Genomic DNA, 9,914 nt, shown 5'->3' with positions numbered 1-9,914 from the left:
AAAGGTATAAAGCTCAGCTAGTTACAAAGGGCTTCACGGCAAGGACCAGGTGTGGATTATAACTCTACATTTAGTACAATGGTAAAACCTGTCACTGTTAGGCTCATTTTGTCGCTTGCAGTTCAACACAATTGGCATTTGCACTAACTGGATATGAATAACACATTTCTTTAAGGACACCTTGAAAAGGATGATTATATGCATCAACCTCATGGGTATTCTCATCCTGATTTTCCTCATTATGTGTGCAAATTAAAGAAAGTAATTTATGGACTTAAGCAGGCCCCTCGAGCCTGGTACTCTGAGTTAAAGCAATTTTTACTTCAAATTGGCTTTCAAAAGTCGAACTCTGACTCTTCTCTATTTATCTGTCATCAAAATGAAGCATTGGTTTACATTCTTGTATATGTTGATGACATAGTTATCACTTGATCGAACTTAGAGGTTATCAAAAAAACTATCCAGGTTCTTTCAGCTAGATTCTCTCTCAAAAACCTCAGACATCTCCACTACTTTTTGGGTATTAAAGTTCTCCGCACTAAACAAGGGATCATCCTTTCTCAGGCCAAGTATGTTTTTGATCTTCTTGCTGCCCACAAAATGTCTGAATGTAAGCCTGTTACAACTCCCATGAGTTCCACGACCTCACTATCCTTAAAGGATGACACACCTCCGGCGGATGTCACTTTTTATCGTCAAGTACTTGGTAAGCTTCAATATCTGTCATTCACCAGACTAGATATAAGCTTTTCATTTAATAAATTATCTCAATTAATGTATGCTCCTACACAAACACACTGGTCTTTTGTTAAGCGGCTCTTGCGGTACCTCCAGTACACCAAAAATCATGGCTTACAAATAACGAGCAAGACACATCCTGGGTTGTATATGTATTCAGATGCCGATTGGGTTAGTGAGATTAATGACAAGAACTCTACCTCTGGATATATCCTGTACCTTTGTGCAAATCTTATTAGTTGGTCATCCAAGAAACTACGCACTGTTGTGTGCTCCTCCACTGAAGCAGAGTATCGTGCAGTAGCTTCTGCACTCAATTGGGTTCAAAAACTTCTTGTAGAACTACATGTGCAGCTGCCTGATCCACCCATAATCTATTGTGATAATGTCGGTCTTACCTATCTTTGTCAAATCCGGTACTACACAGTAAGATGAAACACATTGAAGTTGATTTTCACTTTGTTAGAGATCAGGTACAGCGAAAACAAGTTCTCGTTCAGCACTTACATGCTGCTGATCAGCTTGCGGACACGCTTACAAAGCCTCTGCCTCGTCTATTGTTTCATCAACATCTGTCCAAGTTAAAGGTTATTGATGCCACCTTCAACTTGCGGAGGCGTATAGGGACATGATTGATTGTGTAATAAATTGTCCAGATTTCTCTCCCTAATTTGTGCTCTATAAATGTAAATAATATTCTAGCCGATTTCTAGTAATTTAGATATCTAGTTACCTTAGTTAGCTCTTCCTTTACTTGTATATATATCTATGTAAGCTTTGGATAATAAACAAGACTAATACACTGGTACTTCTTCATCTCTTGAACCTTTAACAATGACATACTCATGTGCAATTTTCAAGGTTAGCTAGCAAAATTTTAATGCTTATCATGACCTCTTTTATTTCATACTTGTACTAGGATGTTTGAATTAAATGAATTTGGTATACATCATAAAAATTACAGTGCTCATCACTACATTCTAATTTCTGTGACATAATTTCAACGGTGAAGAATTTAAGAAAAAAGTAAAGATTTTTAAAGGTGTGGTCTTAAAATCATATACTAGTATAGTAGTAACTTTTTTGTAGCTATAAGACTTGTAATTTGTATTATTAAACATGTCATGACATTTGTGTTACAATATTATTTTACCTTTTCCTCTGTTATTATATGAGTGCAGTAAAATAAACTTTTCCTTTCTCTACATAAACAATATATAAAACTGATCATGATTAGTACAAAGTTCTCATTCAAAAATGAGATGCATAAAGTATAAGCATGGCCAAGAGCTTACTTTATTTAATAACAATATAAGTAGATTTTTTTTTTTGCATAAATGATGACATTTTTATCCATGCATGATACAAATTAGACCACTTCGCTTAACTTTATCAGACTTATTAAAGAACTGGATTCTGCTGAAAGAAATTAGTAGGCCTGAGTTCAAAACCAGTATTGCTTAATGTTGGCAAAATTGGAAAATCTTCCTGCTTTGGTACATGATGAACACCAAATGTGTACCATATATAAAGAAAATTTTAACTCTTTTAATCGATCTCTGAAGGTTGTTTGTTGACTAAATATTTTTTATATATTCTATTGTGGGCATTACCTGAGGCTCCACGTGGCTAATGTATCATCCCCGTGGCTTTGACCAACATATAATCCTCCAGCCCATTTCTCAGATTTGTTATAAGGTGTCACCCACACATTGTATTTGGTAAAACCAGCTCGGATTTGTGGGTAATAGTCATCGCTTAACAAGGGACTTGTTGCAGATCCCGGGATCAGACTATAGCCTATTTTGTTCCCAAGCTTAGTCTTCTTGTTGGGGTTCACCACTACCATTTCAAAGGCTCTCGATGAACCTAGCTGAATCTTTGCATCAGACTCTTTTTTAGCTGTTTCACTAACCACTGTCCAATAACTTTCTTGGTGAACTTCTATTGATCATGCGTCTAGTTTTTAAGTTATTTTTGACAAAGGAATTTTCATGGCCATCCACGTCTAAATCTAGGTGAAAGGTAAGGAAATGATCATGATATGCACCTAAAGTGTTTTCTGCTACTAGTGTACCATAGGCTTCTCCTTCAATTTGGTCGTTATGAGTATATATCGATCCCCTTGCCTCAAGTATACCAGTTAATCCGACCTGTCACAATGAATTCAGATGTACTTCAACATTATTTCAACACAAAAGTTGATACTTGTACTCTAAGCTACTAAATATAATGTTTTTTCACGACTCAAAGTTACTCATCCTACTCTTACTTACCGTGACTTTGATGCTGCCACTTTGCTTGAATTCATAGTCAGTAATGTAATCATAATTCCCAACAGTCGACACCATTCTCACCACGAGGCTCACCACTCGTCTAACCTTTCTTATCTGCATCTCAAAATTTTGAAATGAAGGAGAACTAATCCTAAAGCAATTTAAGCAAGAACATACTATACTAACCACTTTTCTGCGAATTGCAAGTTCTGTATGGCGCCACATGATATCTCCAGCGTAACGTTCAAATATACAAATTACATTAGGCATTTTTACTGGAGTACCATCTTGCCCTATGAAGTAGCCATCAATAAACTTTGCATTTTCCGGGCAATCCTTCAATGCTTCAAGCTCTACAGCACTACGACCAAATCCATATTCACCTGCATCTAAATAAGTCCTAAAGTACCATTCTTCAGTCATATCCATATATGGCACAAAAACTTCTGACACAAATGCTCTGTATAAGACACTCCTAAACTTTCCCTCGTCAACATCAAAGATCGATGCTAGTGATATGATTATTCCTGCTCTCATATCGTAATCTACGTGGAACTTCCAGTCAGCCCACCTAAAGTAAGAGAAAAACATGTCATTCTTCAGAAAACGATAGTATTCTCAAAGTTTTTTCTAACCTCACTGTGTTTCCATCTAGAGTAAACTTTGGTCCATCAGGCTGCGTTATTTTTATTGAATCAGATTGATGTGATCTCTGCTTTGATTTGATCATGTAGTCTGTTCCATTAGCTTTCAGGACAGGAACCATCAATCGATCAAGGTAGCTCGCGATTTTCATTTGATCAAGAGCAACAATCATTGTAATTCCCTCGATAGGTCTCATATAAAGATTAACTATGCCATCTAAGTAATAACACATGACTTTAATTTTTCTGTTATTGCTCTTCCTTTTCTCTCCATACCATCCAACAACGAAACCTTGACACACCACTTCTTTTAGCTTTAGCCCTCGCTTTTTAATGGACGATATAAATGGTGGATATGAGAATGATAATGTGAAATTCAAGCATTACAGCTTGATAATTCATGAACAAGGAAGAAGAGATGAGAGAGTGAAATTGTAAACTTTATTCATTATCAAAATCACGTGTTACAATCTGATATTGTGCCTTCTATATAGGCTATGAAAGAGATAAAAAAATATCTAATAACTACCTCCTTCTAGAATATTCTATTTGACACCTCATTGCACCTAACTAATCATTTGTTTAACAACCTCTAACAACCTTCAACACCCTATACAGCTGACTCAGCAATATACTAACTAACTAAATATCTACTCCTATCAGTGCTACACATTAGTGAAACAGGTAGTCACAGATGTGTTATTAAAACACGCCCCCTCAAGCTGTAGGGTGCAAGATATTTAGCATATCAAGCTTGCCTAATAAATGAGTATGTTGAGCTTGGCTTAGCCCCTTAGTAAGTAGATCAGCCACTTGGTCCAGAGAGTGAACATGTATAGCTTGTATCAGTCCACTTTTGATCTTGTCCCTGATAAAATGGCAGTCAATCTCTATGTGTTTTGTTCTTTCATTAAACACAGGATTATTGACCAACTTTATTGCTGAGTTGTTGTCACTAAAGACTGATATGGGTAAGGTAATGGGAACCTTGAGTTCATGAAACAAGCCAACCAACTAAGTTATCTCTGCAACTGCTGAAGCCATGCTTTTGTACTCAGCTTCAGCAGAACTCCTGGGAACAGTGTACTATTTCTTGGACTTCCAAGAAATCAAAGATTCACTAAAATGAATTGCATAAGCAGTAACTGATCTCTTGGCATTGGGACAAGCAACCCAATCTGAGTCACACCAACAAGTTAGAGTGGTAGAATGTTTAGCCTGTAACCAGATTCCTTGACCAACAGAGCCTTTGAGGTACTTGACTACCCTGATAGCAGCCTTCCAGTGTGATCTCTTGGGATGTTGCATAAACTGGCTAAGAGTGTGGACTGCAAAACTGATATCTGGTCTGGTAATAGTAACATACATGAGTTTGCCTATTAGTCTTTGATAAGAAGAAGCATCAAACAATAAATCATCACCTTGTGCACCTGTGGTTTGATCATACTCAAGTGAAGTCAGCCTTACATTGGATTCTAAGGGAGTGATTGCAGGTTTTGAACCACTAAGACCAGTATCTGAAATTAATTCTATGACATATTTCCTTTGATTTAATATCTCCCCTGAAGTTGATATGAGAACTTCAATACCCAAGAAGTATTTGAGATTCCCCAAGTCTTTCATCTTGAACTGCTGGTGCAACTTGGCTTTTGTTGCATCAATCAAATTAGCATTGCTTCTAGTAAGGAGCAAGTCATCAACATATACAAGAACTATCACTGTGTCATCACCTTGATGCAGAAAGAAGAGAAAATAGTCATGAGCCCTTTGAGTGAATCCAGCTTCAAGAAAAACATGAGTCAGTTTTAGGTTCCATTGTCTGGAAGCCTGTTTGAGGCCATACAAAGATTTGAGCAACTTGCAAACCTTGTGCTCTCCTTGGCTTTTAAAACCTTCTGGCAGCTCCATATACACTTTCTCTTCAAGATTCCCTTGTAAGAATGTATTATAGATATCCATTTGATAGAGAGGCCATCCTTTAGATACTGCTATAACAATCACACTCTTGACAGTAACCATTTTTGCCACTGGTGAATATGTCTCATGATAATCAAGCCCTTCTTGTTGGCTATATCCCTTGGCCACTAATATTACTTTGAACCTTTCCACTTCACCATTTGCAAGATATTTAATCTTGTATATCCATTTGGAACCAATAGTGTTCTTCCTTTTGGGTAGGTCAACAATGGTCCATGTGTTGTTTTCCTCTAATGCTTGAATTTTTAACTTCATAGATTCCACCCATATTTCATCTTTTACAGCTTGTTTGAAGTGTTGAGGCTCATTCAGAGTAGAGAACTTTGACAAGTAACACTAATATGCTGGTTTTAGTTTACTTTAAGATAGGTTGTTGGCTAATGGGTACTTTCATCTATGGGATTTTGAAGTGTCAACATAATCATGCATCCACAAGGAGGTTTGCTTGTTCTCGTTGGTCTACTTGAAGTGGGTTGAAGCAAGGAACGGTTATCTTGACATATTTCTTCATGAGTGGTGCCAAGTGAAGTTGCACCAGGTACTTCATCATCAGAGGAATCTTGGCAATCAGCATGAGTACTTGCGTCCTCAACATGAATATCCTCTAAAGGAACTTCAGCAACAATTTCATCATATGTGAAGACCAGGAAGTCATTGATGTCTTCATCAGTTTTGGAAGTATCTGTATGCTGGGATCCTGCTTGTGATGGATCAAAAGGAAAAGAATCTTCATAAAACACAACATCCCTACTTACTAATAGTCCTTTTGAGTTGATGTCCAGTAACAAATAACCCTTTTGAGATTCTGAATATCCTACTAGTACAGCAGGTTCAGCTCTTTCAGAGAACTTGTCACCCCTAGGAACAACAGTCATATAACACAGACATCCAAATACCCTCAAATGAGACAACTTGGGATCTTTAGAGAATAACAACTGATATGGGTTCTTAACACTCAGGACTGAGGTTAGTAACCTGTTCATGATATATACTGCAGCTTTTACACATAATCCCCAGTACTTGATGGGCAAATGGGATTGAAATTAAGAGCTCTAGCAGTATTCAATACGTGCCTGTGCTTTCTTTCTACCACTTCATTTTGCTGTGGAGTGTAAGGACAACTGGTCTGATGTAAGATTCCCAGAGACTAGAACAATGTGTGACATTGAGTATTGATAAACTCAGTCCCATTATCAGATCTAATGGCTTTTATCACCACTTCAAACTGTGTTTTAATCATGGATATAAATGTCTTAATAGATACTATGGTCTAAGATTTTAGCTGCAACAGATGAATCCAAGTATATCTACTATAGTCATCCACCATAGTCAAGAAATAACACTTATTATCAAATGTAAGTGTTTTCTAAGGACCCCATAAATCCATGTGTACAAGTTCAAAACATGTAGAACATCTAGTAGTACTTGTGGGAAATCGCATTCTTGTTTGTTTAGCTAGTGGGCATACAATACATTTAGTCTATAGTTTGCAATTAGGAACAACAACCTCTGCAGTGAACCTGCTGTGTTTTGGTCCTTCCTGAACAACATTGTCTTTCCATTCTCCTTTAAGAACATACAGTCCACCCTCTTGTCTATCAATCTCCTTCACCTTGCCATTGAAAAGGTCCTGAAATATGCAGAAATCAGGATAAAAGGACACAAAGCATGACGGCTCCTTGGTTATCTTAGCAATAGATAACATATTTAGTCTAAAATATGGAACAAAGAGAACATCTTTGATCACATCATCTATAAAGATGTAAGTTTCTCCAGTGTGAGAAATTGTGACTTCATCTCCTATTGGAAGGTGTAATTTGTCCAAATTCCTTGGAACCAAGCTGCTGCTATCTTTAAACAAGTGTCTATTGGCAGACACATGATGTGTAGCCCCTGAATCTACAATCCAACTGTCAGAACAAGTCTTGGATAAGAAGCAAGTAACAATACTTGTCATATTGACTTGTTTCATATCCTTGGTATCCTTATTCAACATGTTCATGATTTGATTGTACTCTTCATCAGTGAATGTATGTGGTTTTGCTAGTGGTACAAAATTGGCATCATGACTGGAACTGGCAGTATCAGCTGGTCCTACTACCATGCTTGCAGTTTGGGAAAACTTGCTACTAGTGTTAGTATAGTTGTTACCCCTATTATGTAGTGAGAAATTGTTGCCAGCATTATATGACCTAAAATTTGGAGGAGCATAACCTTATTTCTTCTTGTTCTTCCAATCATTTGGATATCCTATCAGTTTGTAGTAGTTTTCTTTAGTATGACCTGAAATTTGACAGTCGTCACACCTTCTACTCTTGTAATTTGTGTTTCCCTGTCCATAACCATAACTGCGATTCACTTGCATAGCAAGAGGTTCTGATTTGTCGTGTACAGCAAGTGTACATGCTGAGTGTTGTATCTCATCCTCTATGAGCATTGCATAATCTTGATTGAGAGTTGGAGTTACTCCCTTAAGTAAGATCTGTCTCCTAGCTTGATCATAGGACTCATTCAAACCACTCAAAAATTGTAGAAGTCTTAGTTGACATATATGATCTGAGTACTCTTTAGATTTAGGGCAATCACAGCTAGGATTTGGAACCAGAACATCATACTCACTCCACAAGGTTTTCAACTTAGTAAAATAAGCTGAGATTGAATCAGTACCTTGAGAATGCATATTGATTTCACGATGAAATTGATATATACACTTACGATTCACTTTATCATATCTTTTCTTCAAATCATTCCATACTACGCAAGCATTTGTAGCATACACGATCCCAGATAGTAACCTTTCACTTACAGTATTCATGATCTATGAGAGAACAATCGCATTACACGTTTCACACTGATCATGAAATTCTTCTCTGTATGACTCCTTGTTGTAGGATCCAGTGACAAAACCATACTTTCTCTTCCCTAAGAGAGCAATTCACATGGATCGACTCCAAAGACTATAGTTTTCTGAACCAGTTAATTTGATTAGAATGAGTACAGAGATTGAACTATCTGAAGCACCAATGAAGAGTGGATCACTTTGATCAATTTTGGGTGCCATGAATGAAGAAATTCAGCTACAAAATCAACCAAACTTGCAGAAAAATCGAGATACTCTTCTGTATTAGCAACCTGGCTCTGATACCATGTGAAATTCAAGCATTACAGCTTGATAATTCATGAAAAAGGAAGAAGAGATGAGAGAGTGAAATTGTAAACTTTATTCATCATCAAAATCACGTGTTACAATCTGATATTGTGCCTTATATATAGGCTATGAAAGAGATACAAAAATGTCTAATAACTACCTCCTTCTAGAATATTCTATTTGACACCTCATTGCACCTAACTAATCATTTGTTTAACAACCTCTAACAACCTTCAACACCCTATACAGCTGACTCGACAATATACTAACTAACTAAATATCTACTCCTATCAGTGCTACACATTAGTGAAACAGGTAGTCACACATGTGTCATTAAAACAGATAACTCAGTTGAAGCTCTCCATTCTTCTAAAGTAAGCATGGGTTTCCATGTCCACCATAGATTTTATCTATAAAATTGAAACACTCAATAAGTCTACAATGATTTCATGTGTTTTTTGATTAATTCGAGCTATAACTATAGCTTGGCGAGGTGGAGGCTTCGCGGGATGATGATTGGAAGAGAGCCATGAAAGGACTAATTGTTTCTTTGGTTAATTTAAGCCAACATAATGAAAGGTTACATTGAGGGAAACATAGGACTTTTTGACTATGGTTTTTACTAGTGTGAGTTCAGATAGTGTGAGAGACTTCAATGGGTGGTTGTAATCCAGGGAGGCTGATGTACTAATAAAAAAGAAAAAGAAGAGGGGAATCTTGAAGAACAAAGACATTGTTCTTGCTATTAGAAAATTTGTTTCTTGAGAAGCTATGAATCTCAACATCTGTTAATCCATGAAAGACATTGGTTTATACTTAATAAGTACAACAACAACAACAACAAACCCAGTGTATTCCCACCTAGTGGGGTCTGGGAGGGGTAAGATGTACGCAGTCCATACCTCTACCTCTAAAGAAGTAGAAAGGCTGTTTCCGATAGACCCCCGGCTCAAGTCACGAGATACCACACAAACTCATAGTAAAGCACAGAACTAGATTACATAACATAAATACGGCACCCATAAGTATTAGAAAATAGAGGAAAGCACACAGATTCGTAATAAAACATGGAACACGGAATCATAACAAGAATAAAACCCCCATCAAGTAATTCCCTACACTAGCGACCCA

At 37.0% G+C, this 9,914-nt stretch overlaps 1 pseudogene; it reads right to left on the bottom strand.

Moving 5' to 3' along the window:
* Positions 1-2,139: 2,139 nt before the first annotated feature.
* LOC107865560 lies at positions 2,140-9,517 on the bottom strand (annotated as a pseudogene).
* Positions 9,518-9,914: the final 397 nt, after the last annotated feature.

Source organism: Capsicum annuum, chromosome 3 (genome assembly GCF_002878395.1).
Source record: "Capsicum annuum cultivar UCD-10X-F1 chromosome 3, UCD10Xv1.1, whole genome shotgun sequence".
Lineage (NCBI taxonomy): Eukaryota > Viridiplantae > Streptophyta > Magnoliopsida > Solanales > Solanaceae > Capsicum > Capsicum annuum.
The sequence above is the reverse complement of the archived record's forward strand: the minus strand, read 5'-3'. Positions and strand labels throughout refer to the sequence as shown.